The 21279-nt window shown below is 40.2% G+C and overlaps 1 long non-coding RNA gene across 1 annotated transcript; it reads left to right on the plus strand.

Moving 5' to 3' along the window:
• Positions 1 to 10685: 10685 nt before the first annotated feature.
• On the plus strand, positions 10686 to 21037 carry LOC105523108. The gene is made up of 7 exons (XR_001003538.1): positions 10686 to 10756; positions 10926 to 10989; positions 11103 to 11138; positions 11818 to 11899; positions 17120 to 17173; positions 19161 to 19334; positions 20943 to 21037. It is a non-coding gene; the product is annotated as an uncharacterized LOC105523108 (long non-coding RNA).
• The last annotated feature ends 242 nt before the right edge of the window (positions 21038 to 21279 follow it).

The following is a 21279-nucleotide window of genomic DNA, read 5'->3' on the forward strand; positions in this document are numbered from 1 at the left end:
CGTATTTAACCTTAGGAGTGAATGAAGAATTTTCCGGTATCTAGGTAAGTGATCATAACTTTCGTCAAAACAGTAACGACCATGAGATTTTTATAGATGCCCAGACAATAAATGATGGTGCCTGTACCAATGTGTTGATCTTCAGGTTCTGCCAATATCCAGGTAGCATTAATGAGTTTGTAAAGATGGAAGTGACAAAAGTTATTTGCAGATGTTCTGCTAGAAAAAGTTGCATTCTTAAACACATCTGGCACAATGTGTTTTTTCAGGTTTCAGTCTAAAGATCAAGGTAACCCTAACAATGGGGATTAACATGAAGCTTTGCTGGTATCCAGGCAACTGATGATGTCGGTCTTATCACACAGAAGACATTCTGACCTTCAGAAATTTACATAAGTGATGATGATACCTCTAACATTTGTGTTACCATGTTTTTTGGGGTTTTGCAGATATTCAGGTAAGAATTTATAATGTTCCCATAATTCCTATTTAAGAATACACCCTTACTGCTTACTAGTTCAGAGATAATGTTTTGAAATCTGGCTAAGACTGAGGGATTTGTAAGTTTCCAAGTCAATTTTCATAGTGTTTCTCATCTCGGTATTGACCATGGTATTTTTACAGGTACCGAGTCAAGTGATTATGACGTATCCATGGTTTTGACCTTGATATTCTGCAAGTATCAAGGTAAAGTTGACGGTTCTCCTACTGCTAGTGATTCTCATGAGATGTTACATGGTCTAGGTAGAAAAAGATGTATCTCTAACCATGGCTGCCTTCATGGGGTTTTTTTTAGGTGCTGTCAGTGGATGGTGCTGAAACTAACAATGATAGTGAACATGGACTTAGCTAAATAAAAGAGAGGGAAAAGATGGTGTGAGCCTTTGCACTTTAGAGAGCTTCAGATTTCAGTTATCTAGGTAAGCATTGATGGTGCCTGTACCACTGTGGTTACAAGAATGTTGTTTTTATAAACAGGCATTCAGGTAAGGACAGTACTAATATAAAGGTGAGAAGTGATGTGGCATTTATACACTAGAGACCCGAATTTCAGATATCTAGGAAATTGATGATGGTGATCATAACTGTAATAGTTACCTGGTTTGGTACAGTTTTGCAGGGAAGAAATGAACTTGCTCCACTAATAAGAATAAGCATGCGATTTTCTGTATTCTTGTTTAGTGCTAATTTGTACTTAACCTTAGTAGCAGTTGAGAAACCTGCAGGTATCCAGGTAAGATATCACACTGTCTATCACCCCACTAGTAACCATGGGATTTTGGCAGGTATTTCTTCAAAGGAGAGAGGTGTCTTTATTAAGGTTTAACTTCACACCTTTGGAACTATCCAGGTAGCATTGATGAGTCACAAAAAGAAGTGATCAAGGGTATTTGCAGGTGTCCAGGTAGCATAAGAGATGTATTAAACACATTTTTCACAATATGCTTTTCAGGCTCCTTTCATGAGATTATAGTGAGCTTAACAATGGACATTAATGGTGGACATTATGAGTATCTGGTAAGTGATGAGGTGTGCTTAATGCACAGCTGAAAACATTTGACCTTCATATAAGAAGGTAAGTGATGAAAGTGCCCCTAACACTTTTGCTTGCTTGTTTGTTTTGAAGAGACTGAGATAAGAAACCATAGTCCTTACCAATGTTAGGAACCATGAGTTCTTAGTTTTACATATTTTGGAAAATTTATCTTTAATCCTGTGGATATTGAGTCATTGCCATATCCAGATAATTTTCATGGTGTTCCTCACCACAGTAGTAACCATCGGATTTTTGCAGATATCCAGTCAAGAAAGAATGGTTTCATCTGGCAACATTGTTGACCTGGAGTACTACAAATGTCCAGCTAAAGTGTATATGTCCCATGATGATGGAAGTGACAAAAGTTATTGGCAAGCATCATGCTTTAAAAAGTGTCTTTTCACACATATTTCGAAATGTGTTTTTCAAATTCCTGTCAAGAGATGGTGGTGAACCTAACAATGGCTGTTAACATGGTAGGTGTTGATGTGGATCTTTCACACTACAGAACATCTAATCTTCACATACCTAGATCAATGATGATGCTGTCGCTCGTACTAGTATTACCATGTTTTTATTTTCAGCTATCAGGCAATGGCTTTACTAGTATAGAAGTAAGAACTAATGTGACTTTTATATAGTAGAGACCTTCCTGTTTTCAGATATACAGGTAATTAATGATGGTGTTTACAACTCTGATACTAATCTTATTTTTTGGCTGGTTTGCATAGAAGAAATTAATTTTGTCTAACAGTACAAATAAGCATGAGTGATTTTACTGTATTCTTATGTAGAGCTAATGTGTATTTAATAATCATAGTGTTAGATGGACTTGTAGGTATCCAGCTAATTTATCATATTTTTCATCACCACAGAATGACCATGGGATTTCTGCAGGTATCCATTTAAGAGAGGAAAGTGTCTCTTACTAGATTTTGACATTGGAGTTCTGCAAGTGTTCAAGTAATGTTGATTGATCCCAAAATGACAGAAATGACCAGGGGAATGTGCAGGTGACCAGGTATAATCAGATGTATATCAAATATAACATTTTTCATAATGTGTGTTTCAGGATTCTGTCAGGAGATTATGGTGAGCGCAATAATGGTAGTTGATGTGGGACACTGCTGGATTATAGGTAACTGATGTGGTAAGTTTAAATCCCAGCACGTCTACTTGATTTTCCTGTATCTAGGTAAGTGATTAATGATGTCCCAAATACTCGTTACTGTGTTTCTTTTTTCTTTATGTATTCAGTGATGAAAAGTTCTTACTAGTAATAGAATCCATGAGTTCTTTCTTTTCACATTTTAGGAAAAATTTGTATAACTTTGTGAGTATTGAGGGATGGTCCCAGTAATTCTCATTGTGCTTCCCACCACGTTTGTAATCATGGAATCTTTGCAGTTACCAAGAAATTATGATCTTTTCTAAAATGGTGTTTACCTTGGTGTACTACAAATATTCAAGTAGAGTTGATGCGTCCAGTAATACTGGAAGTAACTAAGGTTAGTTGACAGCATCCTCATAGAAAATAAATTGTGTCCTTTAACATGTATTTTCTAAAGTGTTTTTCAGGTTCCTGTCAAGAGAGCACAGGGAACCTAAAGATGGTGGTTAACATGGGACGTTGCTGGTGTCCAGGTAAGTGATGATGTGAGCCATAGTGGTGGTGTTGGCCTCTACTTACTGTTGTCAGTTTTTGGATTTTTTAAAGTATTCAGGTACGAAATGATAATCTCCTTACTGTTACTATTAACTATACTGTTTGTTTTACATATTAATGTAAACTTACGGTCAGCCTAGTGAGTGTTGGATTTGCAGGTATCTACGTAATTCTTATGATGTCCTGTTTCTCAGATGTAACCCCGGGACTTCTGGAAGTGTGCAGTGAACAGAATGTGTTTTCAGTAACAGCAGTGCAGACCATAGAATGTTACAAGTAATCAGGTAGAGTTGATGGGTCCTGCCATGGAGGAAGCCACCAACGTTGTCCTTAGCTATTCAGGAGGAAAAAATTGTGTGCATAGGAACATTGGTAGCAATTTGTTCTTCAGGTTTCAGTCCAGAGAACATGATGAACTTCAAAATGGTCATTCACAGGAATTCACCTGGTGCCCAGGTAAGTGCTGATATGAGCCTAAACCACAGCACAGGCCATCTGATCTTAGGCCATCTGATCTTCATGTATATAGGTGATGATGGTGTCCCATTTTTTTGACTATGTGTTTATCGCAACTATTCTGCTAAGCACGAGATAGCCCTTAACAATTTGAGGAATCATGAATTTTCACTTTTTTCTTCTGTAGAGAATGTATGCTCAGCCCTTTTAGTGATGAAGAACTGCACATATCTAGATAACTATCGTGGTGTTCCTCCTCCAGTAGAATTCATGGGAATTTTGAGAGTGTAGTCAGGAAACAATGTTCTTATCTGACAACGGCACTTCCTTGGAGTACTTCAGATATTCAGGTAGAGTTGATGGTTTCTGCATGATGGCAGTGATCAAGGTTATTTTCAGGCATCCTGATAGAAAAGGTTGTGTTCTTCGACACGTATCTCAAATTATGCTTTTCAGATACCTGTCCAGAGATCGCAAAGGACCTAAATATGTTTGTTAACAGGAGACATTGCTGGTGTCCAGATAAGTGATGATAGGACATTGACTCATGAGAGACGTTCTGATTTTCAGATATCTGAGCAGTTAATGATATCCTTAAGACACATATATTAACGTTGTTTTTGGCATGTGTGCAGTTAGAGAATTAGTTCTTAACAGTACTAGTAAACATAAGATTCTCCTATATTCTTATTTAGAGATAATGCATGTTCATCACTCAGAGCAACAGATGAATATGCAGGTATCCAGGTAATTTATAGTCTTATCTATCACCAGGTTATTGGTCATTTTGCAGGTATGCCTCCAAGAGATGAAGGAGTTTCTTACCTTGGATTCAAGTTGGAAATGAACAGGCATCCAGGTAGCATGGATGGGTCCTGAAATGATACAAGTGACCAAAGGACTTTGCAGGTGTTCAAGTATCTGAAGATATTTACCAAATGCATTTTCCACAATGTGTTTTTCTGATCCAAGTCAAGGCATCATAGTGAGTCTGTGAAAAGTAATCAGGGAGTCTGTAAAAGGTGGGACATTGCTGGCATCAAGGCAAGAGCTGGTGTGGGACAAAAGCACAGCACAGCACATCTGATCATCATGTGCATAGGTAAGTGATGACAGCGCCCCAAGCACATCTTTTTTTTTTTTTTTTGAGACGGAGTCTGGCTCTGTCGCCCAGGCTGGAGTGCAGTGGCCGGATCTCAGCTCACTGCAAACTCTGCCTCCCGGGTTTACACCATTCTCCTGCCTCAGCCTCCGGAGTAGCTGGGACTACAGGCGCCCGCCACCTCACCCGGCTAGTTTTTTGTATTTTTAGTAGAGACGGGGTTTCACCGTGTTAGAGCCAGGATGGTCTTGATCTGCTGACCTCGTGATCCGCCCGTCTCGGCCTCCCAAAGTGCTGGGATTACAGGCTTGAGCCACCGCGCCCAGCCACCCCAAGCACATCTTTATCACCCTTTCCATAATTTTTTTGCAGAGGTTCAGGAAAGAAATCATAGAACCTGTATCAATTCTAGAAACCATGAGTCTTTGCTTTTCATATATTAGGGAAAATGTATGGCAAACCCTCTGAGTTTGAGGGATTGCTTGTATCCAGGCAATGATCATGGTGATTTTCACTACAGTAGAAACCACGTGATTTTATAGATTTCCTCTCAAGAAATGATGGTTTGATATGACAACAGTGTTGTCCTTGCAATAATGCAAATGTCCAGGTACAGTCGATTTGTCTCATACGGATGGAAGTCTCCAAGGTTATTTGCAAATGTCCTTCTGGAAAACATTGCATCCTTCAACACATATTCACATTGTGTTTCAGGTTCCTGTGAAGTAATTGTTACGAAACTAAAAGTGGATGTCAGTAAAGACATTTCTGGTCTAAGTAAGTGATGATGCACACCCTAACCCATCATGAATCTTCTGATTTTTATATATCTAGGTAAGTTTTACCATTTGATTTTTGGTACATATTCAGGCAAACATGATAGTATTTTATTAATTCTAGCAGGCATGTCATCACAGAGTTTGTATTTCACAGAAAATTTACATTTAATCAGGTGAGTGGTCAATGATTTCCATGTGTCCTTGAAAATATCTTGTAGCTCCCCATCAGGGTAGCAACCCGGGATATTATCAGCTGTGCAATTATCACCACCCATGATGGTGTCTCTAACAAAGATGTGTTGACCTTGAATTAAAGCAAGTGTCTAGGTAGAGTTGATGTGTATTCCAAAATAATGGAAGCATTACAAGGTTGTAGGCAAGTGCCCGGGGAGAACAAGTTGTGACCTGAAGCACATTTGTCTTATATGATTTTTCAGGTTCTTGTCAAAACTATGAGGTGAATCACATAATGCTCAGTAATGAAACATTGCTTGTAAACAGGTAGTGATAACTGTTTGCTTCCTGTAATGGGAGTAATTACACAATGCAGAGCATTGGATTTTCTAGGTACGTAAAAAGGGATCCCTGATGCTGAAGCTACTGTGTATTTTGTAGCTAATCCATTCAGGTTTTTGGGCTAGTATATAGAGACCAGGTAAGGTTGTATTAACATGTAAAACACCTTGGTATTTCCGGATATCAACTTTATTAATGTTTTACACAATATTAACTTAAACTTGTATTTCACATTTATGCAGTTAAAAATAAATACGCCTCTAGTAATACAAATAATCAAGAGAATTTATTGCATGTCTTGACAGATAATGAGTAATGAACACTTACAGGGCTACACAAATCCACAGACATCTAGATTAACCATATTGTGCAATACCATGAAATTAACAACTGGAATTATGCAGGGATCTAATCAAGAAAGTACAAGGATTCTTAAAAGGAGTTTTCCTCAAATTTCTACAAGTATCGAGGTACATTTAATGAATACAAAAATAATAAAAGTGACCAGAAAAGACTGGAGGTATATAGGTAGAATGATATGTGTACCAGTCACACTATTCACAATATATATTTCAGATTTACATTAACATATCATAATAAGCCCATCAAAACTAGGTAACATGGGACATTATTGGCGGAGGTAAGTGCTGATGTGGGCCTAAACTATAGCCCACAGCGTGGGACTGTCACAGAGACTAGTTCACTGATGACGTGTCTGTAAATGGCATCCTGCCATGACTTTTTCCCAGGTATTCAGTTGAGAAGTGATTGAGTCCTAACCAATCTCAGAGAGGCTGGGTTTTCTAATTTTCTCTTTCACTGAAAGTGTATGCTGAGCCTGTGAGTGTTGAGGGATTGCAGGTAACCAGGTATTTATCACTGTATTTCCCACCGCCATTGCTGCCCCTAGGTTTTGTGGAGGTGTCCAGTTGTGAAATGGTGGTTTTCTGCTGTCAGGGTCAACCTAGGATTACTGCAAGTATCCAGGTCTAGTGGTGTGTCCCATAAAGCTGGAAGAACTCAAGGTTCTTTGCTGGAGTCCTGGTGGAAAACCCTGTGTCCTTCTACATATATATCTTCGTGCCTATTTCAGCCCCCTACCATGACATCACAATGAATATGATACAGGTCTGGAGGTCAGCACTGATGAGGGCTGAAAGCAACACATGGGCCACGTGAGGTTCAGCTGTCTAGGAAAGTGATGATGGTGTCCATCCTTCCTGTTGCTCCCAAGATTTCGCTTCAGTTGTCCTAGGAAAAAATGGTAAGACTCCCTGGCATACTAAACCATGAGTTTTCCCTCTGCATGTGACTAACCTATGAGTGCAGTGGGACAACAAATACCAGGTAATGATCCAGCTTTCCCAGCCACAGCAGTGACCATAGACATTTTGCAGGTGTCCTATAGAGAGAAATGCTGTCTTCTGGGATCATGGCCCTGAGCTTGGGGACACCGTCAGCATACAGGTAAGAGTCTTTCAGTGATGGATGTAAGCATCGTGATTTGTAGGTGTCCTGGTAGAACAGTTTATGTGTTTCTGAGGCATATATCTCAGTGTATGCTTTCCAGGTTCCCGGGAGGAAATCCTAACTAACCAGAGACACGATCAGGGGACATGTCTGCTATCTGGGTAAGTGATGGTATGTGCTGTAAACTCACCACAGACCATTTGATTTTAACATATTAGGTCAGTGAGGTTCCTTTCCCTGAATGGTTTACCATGTGATGGGTTTATGGGTATTCTGGTAAGAAAGGGTAGTAGTTCCCCATTCTCCTTTGCCATGTGATCCTGTTGTTTTCAGTACAGGAGAGAACGTATGAGGTATGTACCCTGTGAGTGCTGATTGATTGACATGTGCCAGGGAACTCACGTGGCACTGTGCATCACAGGAGTAACCGCGGTGGATTTGCAGAGAAGCGGGCCAGAGAAAATGGCATGTCCTACAATGGCCTAGACCTTGGAGGGCTTGCAAACATCCAGGTACAATTTTGGCTCCCACAATGATGATCGTGAGCAGGCGGTTTTCAGGGTCCTAGTGGAAATGCTGTGTCCATAGACACATTGGTCACATATGTGGTTTTAGGTTCCCTTGGAAAGGTCACAGGAAACCTCTTTGAGCAGAGGACTGTGCCTGTATTTAGGTGGGTGACGGCATGGGCCTAAGCAGGCCACGGACTATCCAATCTTCCCATACACCAATCAATGCAGATGACTTTCCAGCTCTTGTCCCTGTCCTGCCATGGGTTCCTTGGCTCATTTTCTATTCTTTATTTTCTGCAATTATTCAGTTAAGAAATGATGCTTTGCCAACCAAGACTGGTAAGCATTAGTCCTTGCTGTGTTCAACTTTAGGAAATGTGCCTTGAACCTGAGTCCATGTTGACTGAGGAAGATGTGGGCGTCCAGGTAAATTATCCTACTCTACCAGATCACAGGATGAAATGATATTTCTGACACATCCTCAGTCTGGAGTCAGTAATGGTGTGGGGTGGAAGTTGGAGTTCTGCCAGGATGTAGGTAAGGTCGATGCTTCCTAGATGACGGCAGTAACCAGGCTGTGTAGTGCGTGTCTTTTTCATCTTTCAGGTACACCAAGTGGCATCCTGTCAGATGCATTTCTTCTGCTGCTGCTAGTCATGAAATCAAGGCTGGCCTGAGAATGACCATTCAGGGGCCCTGGATTGTAACCAGGTAATTGATCACATGAGTCCTATGCCAATACAGACCACCTGAAACTTCAGATTTCCTGGACAAAGAGGTCGCTCTCCTTGACACAGTGTTTTTCCCATGGTTTCCTGCAGGGGTCCCGTAAAGTTCTCTTTCTGTAGAGAAGTAGGAGATGTTGTGACATTATCTCATGAAAGACATTCTGTGTTTCCTGCATGTAGATAAAATTAATGATGGTTTTGAGTCTGGTAGAGTAACCTTGTGTTTGGCATATGTGTCACTGGGAAAAAGTAATTACTGATTCCCAATGCCAGTAAGCATGAGATTTTACTGTTTGCTTATTCAGAGGTAAGGCTTTTTGTTTGTTTGTTTTTTGCAAATTTCACACTCCACACAATAGATAGATATGCCAATGCCCAGATAGTTGATCATATTATCTGTCACCCCGATGTGGACTGTGGTGTTTCTGCAGGTATCCCTTGTAGGCTGTAGCCTCAGAGTTCTTCTGTTATCCAGGTAACCTTGATGAGTCGTGAAATGATGCCAGTGAACAAGAGTATTTGTGATTGTCCTTGTAGCACAGGTTGTGGATCAACCACAATATGTCTTTCAGATGTGTGTCAGGGCATCACAGCAGGCCTTTCAATCCTAGATAATGTGGGGCATTGCTGGGTGAAGTAAGTACCACAGCCTGCAGCGTGGAACTGTCATAGAGACCTAGTTCAGTAATGATGTATCCCTACATGTCTTCCCATCGTGATTTCTTTCCCAGGTATTTGGGAGAGAAATGATTGAGTCCTTACCAATCCCAGATAGGCCGAGTTTTCCCATTTTCTGTTTCACGAAAAGTATATGCAGAACCTTGAGAGTGTTGAGGGATTGCAGGTAACCAGCCAGGTATTTATCACTGTGTTCCCCACCCCTGTTCTGCCAATAGGATTTCTACCAGTGTCCAGTCAAGAAATAATGGATTTCTGCATAGATTTTGACCCTGTATCACTGAAATTGTGCAGATAGATTTGATATGTCCCATAATTGTGGAAGTGGCTAAGTTTATCTGCTGTTTTTCTGCATACCTGCATATCCCTCCCTCACTATAAGACTAAACACATTATAACTAAACTCTAAAAATAATGACTAATGCTTACCAGCATTGGTTGGGAAAATATAATTCCTTAACTAAATACCTGAACAAAATATGGCAACACAAAAATTAGGAAAACCTACGTATCTGTAGATCACAGTGGTATTGATCTTGCATTATTACAAGTATCCAGGTAGAGTTTATGTGTTCCGTAATGATGGAGTGACCAAGGTTATTTTCAGATGTCGTCTTGGTGGAAATGTTTGTGTCCTTTAGCACATATTTCACAATGTGTATTTCAGATTTCTGTAGTGAGACCCTGATAAACCTAACAATGGTTTATCAGACATTTCTGTTATGCAGGCAAGTGATGATGTGTTCTTTAACCACATCATAGACCATCAGATCTTCATATATCTTTTTTTTTTGGACATAGTCGTGCTTTGTCGGCCAGGCTGGAATGCAGTGGGGTGATCTCAGCTCACTGCAACCTCCACCTCCCATATTCAAGCGATTCTCGTGCCTCTGCGTCCTGAATAGCTGGGATTACAGGTGTGCACCACCACGTCCTGCTAATTTTTGTATTTTTAGAGTTGGGGTTTTTGCACGTTGGCCAAGCTGGTCTCGAACTCCTGGCCTCAAGCAATCCACCCACCTTGATCTCCCGAAGTACTGGAATTACAGGTGTGCACCACCGCGCCCGGCCAGATCTTCATATATCTAAGTAAGTGGTATACATTTACCTAAACTTTTTTAGCGTGTGATTTTTTCCGTAGGTACTCAGGTAAGAAATGATAGTCTTTACCAACTATAGCAACCATGTTATTCTGCTGTTTTATATTTTACAGAAAATGTATGTTTAATTTTGTGATTGTTGAGCTATTTGCTATCCAAGGAATTAACGGTGGAGTTGCATGTCATAGTAGCAACTGTGGGTTTGTTTGCAGGTAAGTAGTAAAGAGAAAATGGTATCTCTAACAGTGCTATAGACCTTGGAGTACTGCAAGATTTCAGGTATACTTGATGGTTCTTGCAATGGTGGTAGTGAGTAAGCTTAATTGCAGGGTTCTAGAAAAAAAGCTGTGTCTACATACATTTGCCATAATGTGTTTTTAGGATCCTGTCAAGAAGTCATGGTAAACCTCATCATGATCAACAACGAGACTTTGCTTGCATCCAGGTAAGTAATGATGTAGGCCTTAAGCAAGCACTCAGAAAACAATCTAATCATCAGATGTATAATTAAGTGTGGATGGTGCCTCTAACTTTCGTGTTACCATGGTTTTTTTGCAGGCATTCAGTTAAGAAATGTTTTCCCCACCAAGGCTAGTAAGCATTAGCCCTTATTATTTTAGAATTTAGATATAATGTGTAGTATCTAACCAAGCTGGGCATAGTTGCATGTGCCTATAGTACGAGCTACTCTGGAGGCTGAGGCAGGAGGATCAGTTGAGCCCAGGAGGTCGAGGCTGCAGTGAGCTGTGATCACACCACTGCACTCCAACTTGGGTGACAGGACAAAACCCTGTCTCTTAAAAAAATAAAAAAGATATAATATGTGTTTAACATTAGTCTCTAAGGAGGGCTATGCCGATATCCAGGTGAGTTATCCTACTTCTCCACATTATAGTATGACCAATGAGATTTCTAAGTCAAGCGATAATGGTTTCTCCAACATTGGTGCTGATCTCAAAGTTCTACGAAGATTAAGGTAGTGTTGGTGGTTCCTCTAACGAGGAAAATGACTGATACAAGTTGCAGGTGCCCCCTCCTTTTTTGCAGGTAAAACAGCGTGTTTCATTAAGCATATTCATTGTTGAATATGTTTCTTCAGGTACCAGTAGTCATGAAATCATAGTGAACCTAACAGTGGTCATTTATGGGTTCTTGGTAGTAACTAGGTCAGTGATAAATTGGGTCTTACCACACTACAGACCACCTGTTGTTCAGATTTTTAGGTAAGTGAGTATGGTCCCTCTAACAGTGTTACTGTGTTTGTCTTTTTCAGGCTTCCCAAAAGTTGTTTGGTAGTATACAGGCATGAGGTGGTGTGACTCCAACTCATTAGATGCCTTCGTCTTTTCAGTTACGTAAGTAACGAATGGTGTTTTCAAGACCATTATATAAACCTTGTTTATGGCATGTATGCAGTTTAAAAATTAAAGTATCCCTAATAGTAACAGGAACCATGAGTTTTTAATGTATTTTTCTTTTGAGATAATGTGTATATAACACTTGTACTGATAGACATATGCAGGTATCTTGGTATTTTCTCATACTGCTCATCACCACATTATTGGCCATGGGATTATTGGAGGTATCTGTCAAAGAGTGGACGGTGCCTCTTTCTATAGTTTGACTTTGTAGTTCTGCCCTTATCTAGTATTTATGGGCCCCAAAAGATTCAAGAGACCAAGGGAATTTGTAGTTCTACAAGTAGGATTAGACTAGTACCAAATCCATTTCCCACAACGTGTTTTCCAGGGTATGTCCAGAGATCATGGTGAGCCTATCTATGGTAATTAATATGTGATATTGCTGGTTTTGAGGTAAATGATGATGGAGAGACCTAAACCAGAGCACAGGTTATCTGATCTTCGTATAGGTATAATTGATGGTTGTGTCCCTAACACTTGATGTTACCATGATTTCTTTTTAAATATTCAGATAGGAAATGACAGAGTCTTTACCAATTCTCAAAACCATGAATTTTCCCTTTTTATATTTTAAGAAAACATTTGTTTAACCCTTTGAGTGATAAGGAATTGGACATACCAGGTAATTATAATTACTAGTCACAATAGTAACCATGGGATTTTTACAGGTGCCCTAAAACAAATGTTATGTTATCCAACAATGGTCTTGACCTTGTATTACTACAAGTATCCAGGTAGAGTTGATGTTTTCATAGTGATGGAAGTGACCAAATTTATTTGTAAGCATCCATATAGATAGAATACATTGTATCCCTTTATATGTGTGTGTGTGTGTGTGTGTATACATATAAAGTTATTTGCAAGCATCGCTATAGATAGAACACATTATATCCCTTTATACGTGTGTCTATATGTATCATAATGTGTTTTTCAGGTTCCAGTCAAGAGATTATAACAAACCTAACAATGGTCATTATCAGAAGCTGTTTTTGGTATCCAGGTTAGTGATGATGTGCACTTTAACATCACAGATCATCTGGTCTTTACATATCTAGATAAGTAATGTTTGTTTGCCTAAACTTGTTTACCATGTGATTTTTTAAAAAACAATTCTAGTAACCATGTTACCCTATTCTGTGTTTTAGAGAAAATTTATTTTTTACACTGTGAGTGTTTTATGAGTTGCAGGCATCCAGGTAATTTTCATATGTTCTGCATCACAGTATTTCCATGGTATTTTTAAAGGTGTGCAGTCAGAAAACAATGGTGTCCTTAACCATGGTATAGACCTCGTGTTATAGCAAGTTTCCAGGTAGAGATGTATCCTGCAATGATGGAAGTGAATAAGATTATTTGCAATTGTCCAAGTTGGAAAGGTGTGTCTGTATCACATTTGTCACAATGCGTTTTTCAGGTTCCAGCCAGAAGATCATGTTGAACTTCATAATGACCATTAATGGGGGCTTTGCTTATAGACAAGTGATTACGTGGGCCTTAAGCATCCTACAGATCATGTGATCTTCAGATATCTTGGTGAGTATACATGGTATCCCTAACATTTGTGTTATCAGAGGTTTTTTGCAGGTATTCAAGTAAGAAATGATAGCGTCCCAATAAACACTCTGAAGCAATAAGCCTTTCTGTTTGAGTTTAGGTATGTGTTTAACCTTAGTAGTGACTAAAATGTATTCAGGTATCCAAGTAAGTTATAATTTTGTCCAACACCTATATATTGACCATGACTTTTTTTTTGCAGTTATCTTGTCAAGACGAGAATATGCCTCTAACTAGGTTGTCGACTTGGAACACCTGAATGTTTCCAGGTAGATTTGAAGGGACCCATAATTATCAAGTAACCATAGAATTTTGCAGGTGTTCGCATAGTACATGCATTCTTAACACAATTTTTATCATGATTTTTTTTAAAGATTCGATTAAGAGATGATGGTGCTTTCTCTACTGTGGTTAAGGCCCATATCATCTCTTAACTGATTCCAGCAAAATCACAAATGAAATATTATTGTTAGTTGATCCGTCATCTCTTGATTGCTGTTTTTGCAGATGTCCACTCAAGAGTTACTGGTGTCTCTAACTACATTGTTGATCCTAGATACTTGCTAGTATCTAGGTAGATTTTATGGGGTTTTTTTAAGTTTATAGTGCCCATAGAATTTTCAGGTGTCCAGGTTATAGGTTTGTCCTTAAGCACTGTTGTCTCTTTGGGTTTTTGTAAATTCCAATTAAAAGATTATTGATGAAACCCCGTCTCTACTAAAAATACAAAAACTAGCCGGGCGAGGTGGCGGGCGCCTGTAGTCCCAGCTACTCGGGAGGCTGAGGCAGGAGAATGGCGTAAACCCGGGAGGCGGAGCTTGCAGTGAGCTGAGATCCGGCCACTGCACTCCAGTCCGGGCGACAGAGCGAGACTCCGTCAAAAAAAAAAAAAAAAAAAAAAAAAAAAAGATTATTGAAAGCTTCCCTGTGGTACTGAAGGCAAGATTTTGCTTGCATGCAAATAAAAGATGATGTTAGTACCAAAGCTGATAATCCAGGTAAGCAGTACACGTGTTCTTAAGCCAACATAGTGACCAAATTTGTTTGCAAGTATTCTTGTAAGTTATGTTGACTAACCACCATAGTGACCAGGGAAATTTTGCAGATATCCTATTAAGCTATGAAGATGCCTGTAACTAAGGTGTTTTCCTCGGAAATGCGCAGGCATCCAGACAAGAGTTGATGGTGTCCCTAATCAAGATCATGACCATGGGATTTTGCAGTTAGGTAAGGAATGATGTGCCCCTACTGTGATGTTTATTTTGGCCTTTTTAGGTGATCAAGTTAGAGATGGTGTTTGTCTACTATATTAGTGACCATGAGGTTTTTGCAAGTATCTAATTAGAAGATGATGGTGTCTGTATATACAGTGCTGACCTCTGAATTTTGCATGTATCCAGATAAAAGTTGTTCTGTCCCTTACCATGTTAGTGGTCTTAGGATATTTTAGTTGTCCAGGTAAAGAGCGACATGTCCTTAACAACATTAGTTACCATGCGATATTGCATGTGTCAGTTAAGAGATGATAGTGGCCCTAACCATGGTATTGACCATGAATTTTTGCAATTTTCCGGGATACAGATAGTGTTTCACTAGATTCATTATTGACCATGTGGTTTTGCAGCCATCCTAACAAGAAATTATATATCCACAATTCTGTTTTTTATCCTCAGATTTATTTAGGTATTCTGGAAAGGGATAATGGTGTTCCTAACATTTACTGACCGTAGGCTTTGCAGATACCCAGCCAAGAGATGATGGTGTCTCTATCAATGTTGGTGTTCATGGGAATGAAAGAAAAATGGAATTTTTTGTCAACTCTATATTTTATTAAATTAATTCTAACATTAATATTACATACTGTTCAGTCCTTTGTGTTTTTTTTTTTTTTTTTGAGACAGGGTCTCGCTCTGTCACCCAGGCTGGAGTGTAGTGACTCAATCATGGCTCACTGCAGCCTCGACCCCCTAGGCTCAAGCAATCATCTCACCTCAGCTTCCTGAGTAGCTGGGACCACAAGTGTACACCACTATACTCAGCTAATTGTTGTATTTTTTGTAGAGACAGAGTTTCATCACGTTGCTCAGGCTGGCCTTGAACTCCTAGGCTCAAGCAATTCATCCCCAGAGTTCTGGGATTACAGGCATGAGCCACTGTGCGTGGCCCACAGTCATGTTTGATTATATCCATTTCTTTCTGTTTGATTTCTATGCAATGACATTTGTACCCGGAGTCTTAAGCTCATGTTTATTAAATATTTTAACATCTAAGAGTTACCAATATAGACATACATTATGTAAAATGTGGTTTTTCCTAAAGAAAACTAGGCTATAGATACAGTCATCAGAGGGTTAAAGGAGCCAAGGAAGAGGAATACTGGTGTGCATACTATGGATAAAAACATTTGTACTGTCACCATCCTGATATAAATAGATACTAGGTGATATGTTAGAAAAAATATGTGAAACTCAATGTAGATTAATGAGGGACTCGAATAGCACTTATTCAATTATTAATTTGGTTATTAACTTATTTAAATTACACCATTGAAACATAGCAAATAAGAGCTGGATAAGAACTTGATGATCAGCTAGTACAACACCAGCGTGAATGAGAGCCTGCATGCGGAGAGGTTAATCACGGTCAAAAGTTGCAGTGATGAGTGCTCTTTCCACTATCCTACTTTCTTTTTTCTTTTTTTTTTTTTTTTTGAGACAGAGTCTTGTTCTGTTGCCATGCTGGAGTGCAGTGTCGCCATCTTGGCTCACTGCAACCTCCACCTCCTGGGTTCAAGCAATTCCCCTGCCTCAGCCTCCTGAGTAGCTGGGACTACAGGCATGTGCTACCATGCCCAGCTAAGTTTTTGTATTTTAGTAGAGAAGGGGTTTCACCATGTTGACCAGGATGGTCTCAATCTCCTGACCTTGTGATCCACCCACCTCAGCCTCCCAAAGTGCTGGGATTACAGGCGTGAGCCACCACGCCCGGCCTCTATTTTCTTTATTGAAAACCTGAGACCAATTGAAAAGCAATAAAACAATTGTTCAAGAGCTTCTTTAAATCAATACATTTCAGGAAATATATATCCAATTGGTCAGACTCCCCATCATGCACTTTGCTTTTTTGTTGAGATTCAAAGTAAAACTTTCTTTAAGGAAGCCTGGGTCTCAGTCTTAAACCCCTAGCTATAAATGTCTCCAACAAAGGGGAAGGGAAGCAGCCTAGTCTGAATTTTAATTCAGTGGGAAACCCATGACCTTCCATTCTCCTCTGATTTTACCATTCTTCTAGGATCCATTTCACAACTATTGTTCATCTGGGTGTAGAATCACTGCTTTGTATTTCAACACCATTGAAAATATGTCAGACCAAGACCCGTATATTATAATTCTGCTGGAAAAGAGAAGTTAAAGGGGTTAACCTGTAATAGTAGATTAAGATAATTATGGAAAAAGAAGGTTAAAGAAATGAGAGTTTAAAAAACTTTCAACAAGTTGCTCTCACCTCTGGGCCATCCACATAGTAGGTACTCAATATGTGTCGAAGTAAATGAATGCTTCTTTATGGATTGGCTCATTCAACAACCATTCTTTCTTTCAGCGTGCGATGGAAAGAAAGCTATCAACTTCATTCCTTACACTTCCTGCAACACAGGTCACGTGTGAGCATGATTTAGGTTCCACCGTCAGATGTTCACATGTAACCTCTGTTGGAACTAAGCCATGGGTAGAAAGGCAGGGGAGTGGACATAAATTTTACTGGCATGGATTATGGCAGGGGTACCATGGTTCTGGCTAGATATGTTTGAGGAGCTTGGAATTCATAAAACAGAGGCAAGTCAGAGCTAGAGATGTAGCTTAGGGTCAGTTATGTTAAAGAAAACATTCTTTCATTTTTCCATTTTTGCCTTTTAGTTTTTGAAAATTTTACATATAATGTCACAGGAATAAAACAAATTGAAAAAGAAAGAAAAAACCAACCATTATACCATCTCTAAAATATATAAACACTTTATTTTTCCCTGTTACCAGTCATTACCCACATTTATACATATCATCTAGGGAACGTAAGGTTCATATAATTTTCTGATTTCTTTCCCTTAAAATGACATTGTAAATATATACACTCATATTTAATATATGGAAAAAGGCAAAAATGACAAGGAAAATTTAAACGTGTAAATCTATGCATATAGAAGTCATTTGTTCATTTAACAGTAAGTACCTATAGGTAGTAGGTACAGTTTCCTGCTTTGATGATCAACAGTGAAGAAGCCACACAAAGTTCATGCCCTGAGGAAGATTACATTCTCTGATGGGTTCAGCTCCAATGATCCATACATTCTTGTGTCCCTGGGAGAGTCTCACCTTATTTCGTTGTCTCATTATAATTATTAATAGCTCTCACTCTCAAGGGTATCTCAGTTTGGATAATACATTACATAGTCACCCTGGACATAATAGAGAATATAGAGGTGAGGACATGTATTAACTGCAGAGTAATAAGTGCTATAAAAATATCCTTTCCAGCTGGACACTGAAGATGAAAAAATAGAAATTTAAATTTTTTTTAAATTAAAAATAAATACCCTAAAGTAAGGTGACAGTAACTTGGGAAAAGGACTTCTTTCATTTGGGTGGTCAGGGCAGTTCTCTCTGAGGGGAGGAAGGAATGAATGACAAGAAGGAGCCAGTCGGATGAAGAGTGAAGGTGTAAGCATTGTAAGAACAGCAAGGGGAAGCAACATGTCCAGAGGACAGAGAGAGGCAGTGTGGATGAAGGGCAGTGTGCAGGGATGAAAGAGGCCCAAGGGGAGGGAAAGGCTAGGTTTTTAAGGCCCTGCCTGTCGTGAGGAGGAGCTTGGGTTTCCTTTGAAATGCAATGGACAGTCTTTAAAAGACAGCAAAGTGACCTCACTCACTTGTCTGTGCCAAATGTATTCAAACCCATAGGCCAGCAAATCACTCTCTGATGAAGCTCTCATATTTAAAAATACTGTGGCTCCTCTAATAAAGCCACAGACACCAGGACTCTATGGAAAAGTATGTTTTTTACCAACACTGGAATGAATGATAAATTATTACATGACTTCAAGCTTAACATGAAGCTTAAAGTTCTCAGAAGCAGACGTATTTGTAACTTTCTCCCCTAAAGTATTGAAAGATAAAGTGCTGAATTTTAGAACTTTATAACAGACTCACAAATAAATGCAAGGCTTTATGAGTTTTATCAAGCTCTCCTCTTGTCATCAGTGATGTTAGTGAAGGACTATACAGTTTGAAGGTAGTTGGGACAAGTCTCCAGACAAGGGAGTAGCGATTTGGGACTAACTAACTGAAAAGGGAGGGAAGGGCAAGACGCCAGAAATCTGGTGGAGGACCTTGGTAGTAAGTATTCCAGCAGCTTCCAGATTGTTTCTGAGGCAATTTAAAGAGATGCAGCTCAGAGGTGCAACTCTATCCTGCTAGGCTTGGTCTTCTAAGGCCCAGCACTTGGCCGCACAGGTTATGCACCACACCAGGATGCCAGGCTGTAGAAGCTAGATCGAGGGCTGAATTCCAGGTCACACCCTGCTCACCAAACCATGCCAGCTCAAAGGAAGGGACACCTCCTCAATTCAGCTCTGCTTATGAATTCTAAGCTCCGGATACACATCTGGTCAGAACCATGGTACCCCTCCACAATCTACGCCAGGAAAATGGATGTCTACTCCCTGCCTTTCTTCCCATTGTTTGGGGACTTTTCCTTAGTTCAGCTGAAGATGGGGTCCTTGTCATACTGCCACGAAAATTTAGGCTTGCAGATGATTTGAAGGGTGAGTAGGGCAGGGTTTTATTGGGTGAAAAGGAAGAAAAGGAGAGACACCTAGCGAAGCAGGAGAGTGTGCTTCCTGCCCGTGGGCTTCCCAGGTACCACCAAGGAAGAGGAGGGGCAAGGCTCCTCTCCCCTGCAAAAACTGGAACTTCTATGGCTCCACCCCACACTCCTTCCAGTGTGCAGGTAGGTCAGAGGCTCTGCCAGGGAGTCCTTCCCACCTGGCTGTCTCACCATGGCTCTGGGAAAGGGCTGTGCCCAGAGGGGATTCTTTTCTATACGACAGGAAGTCTTTGTGCTCAGCAGTCCTGTGTTTAGGACATTTCCTGGGCTTTATGGCCTCTGACCAGTCATCCTTTACTGTCTAAATCTCTTAGCAGATGCACCCTCACCAGCTAGCCAATTCTGTCTCCTGGTTCTCACCCTGGATATGAGCCTGTGTTGATTTCTTGTTTCAGCAACATCCGGGGCATAAAACAACATTTTTCATTATTTACCCACGTAAATAATCAGTTGCTGGAGGCTGCTCTGGAAAGCAGGACCCATACAGCACACATAGGAATGAATCCATCCAGCACTGCTCCTCCTTGGAGCCAGGAGTCCCATTAGGGCCTCCATCATCTCCTCTGTCACCATTTGGTACTTTTGGTTCTTTCTATCTCCCTCAAGACTAGTTAAGACAGCTAATGTGTGGATGCAGTTTCAAAAACAATACTTTTCATAGCACTGGTTTGAGCTAATGGTGTTTTTCATCTCAAAAATGTTTTACAAACATTAATTAAGCTTATGTAGCTCCCTGGTGGGCTTAGGCAGAGAGAATGCCCAGAGAGAGAGCGTTTCTGCTTTTCCTCCAAGCCACAGAAAGTCCTCACGGAACCAGAAGGCCTGGGATTTCAGCCCAACAGTCCTTTGCTTGAAGAGAACTTAACATACCTTTAAAACTTTCCTGATGCTCAGAAAATGAAGTCTTTTGTGATGCTTCATAAAATGAAATCCCTTGGAATGCTTTGGGGTTTTTTTTGGGAGGAGGGGTGGAGGGGTTTGTTTTGGTTTTTTTTTTTGATGGAGTCTCGCTCTGCCGTATCCAGGCTGGAGTGCAGTAGTGCGATCTCGGCTCACTGCAACCTCTGCCTCCTGGGTTCAAGCGGTTCTCCTGCCTCAGCCTCCTGAGTAGCTGGGATTACATTCACCCACCACCACGCCCAGCTAATTTTTTGTGTTTTTGGGGTTTCATCATGTTGGCCAGGCTGGTCTCGAACTCCTGACCTCAGGTGATCTGCCCACCTCAGCCTCCCAAAGTGCTGGGATTACAGGCGTGAGCCACCGCACCCAGCCCCCTTGGAATGCTTTGTAAAATGAAGTCCAGCCTAGTATAAATCACCTGTCAGAAAGTATTTTTTGTTTATTGTTGTGGCAAAGTATGTATCTATTGATATATACTTAGTGAAGCAGGAAAATAGAAACTGCAAACCTAAACCAATTAAACGTTACTTATTTCTCAGTAGGAAGAGGGGGAAAAAAACTGGTAAGCATGAGTAAGAAGAAGGAAGGATATGAGAGAATAGGAGATTCTTAAAGGCATTCTTTTCATTTCCTTTTTCTGACGCAGAAATCCAAACAAAATCTTTAGAAGAAACACCTGGAAAAATAGTATCTCCACTTTCAAAATGCAGAAATACAGGCATAATACAATGGTGAAATTTATTCATGGTCATTCTCATCTAAATCAATGGTTCTCAACCAGGTGCTATTTTGCCACCTCCCCACCCCCCCGCCCTGCCCCTGGGACATCATTTTACAATGTCTAGACATTTTCGGTTGTCACCACTTGGGGAGGCGGTGTAAGGGTGAGCAGGTGGAGTGATACCGGCATCTAGTGGGTAGAGGATAAGGATGCTGCTATAAACATTGTACAATGCACAGGATAGCTCCCATCACAAAGAATG

This window comes from Colobus angolensis, unplaced genomic scaffold, assembly GCF_000951035.1.
Source record: "Colobus angolensis palliatus isolate OR3802 unplaced genomic scaffold, Cang.pa_1.0 Scaffold450, whole genome shotgun sequence".
In the NCBI taxonomy this organism is placed as follows: domain Eukaryota; kingdom Metazoa; phylum Chordata; class Mammalia; order Primates; family Cercopithecidae; genus Colobus; species Colobus angolensis.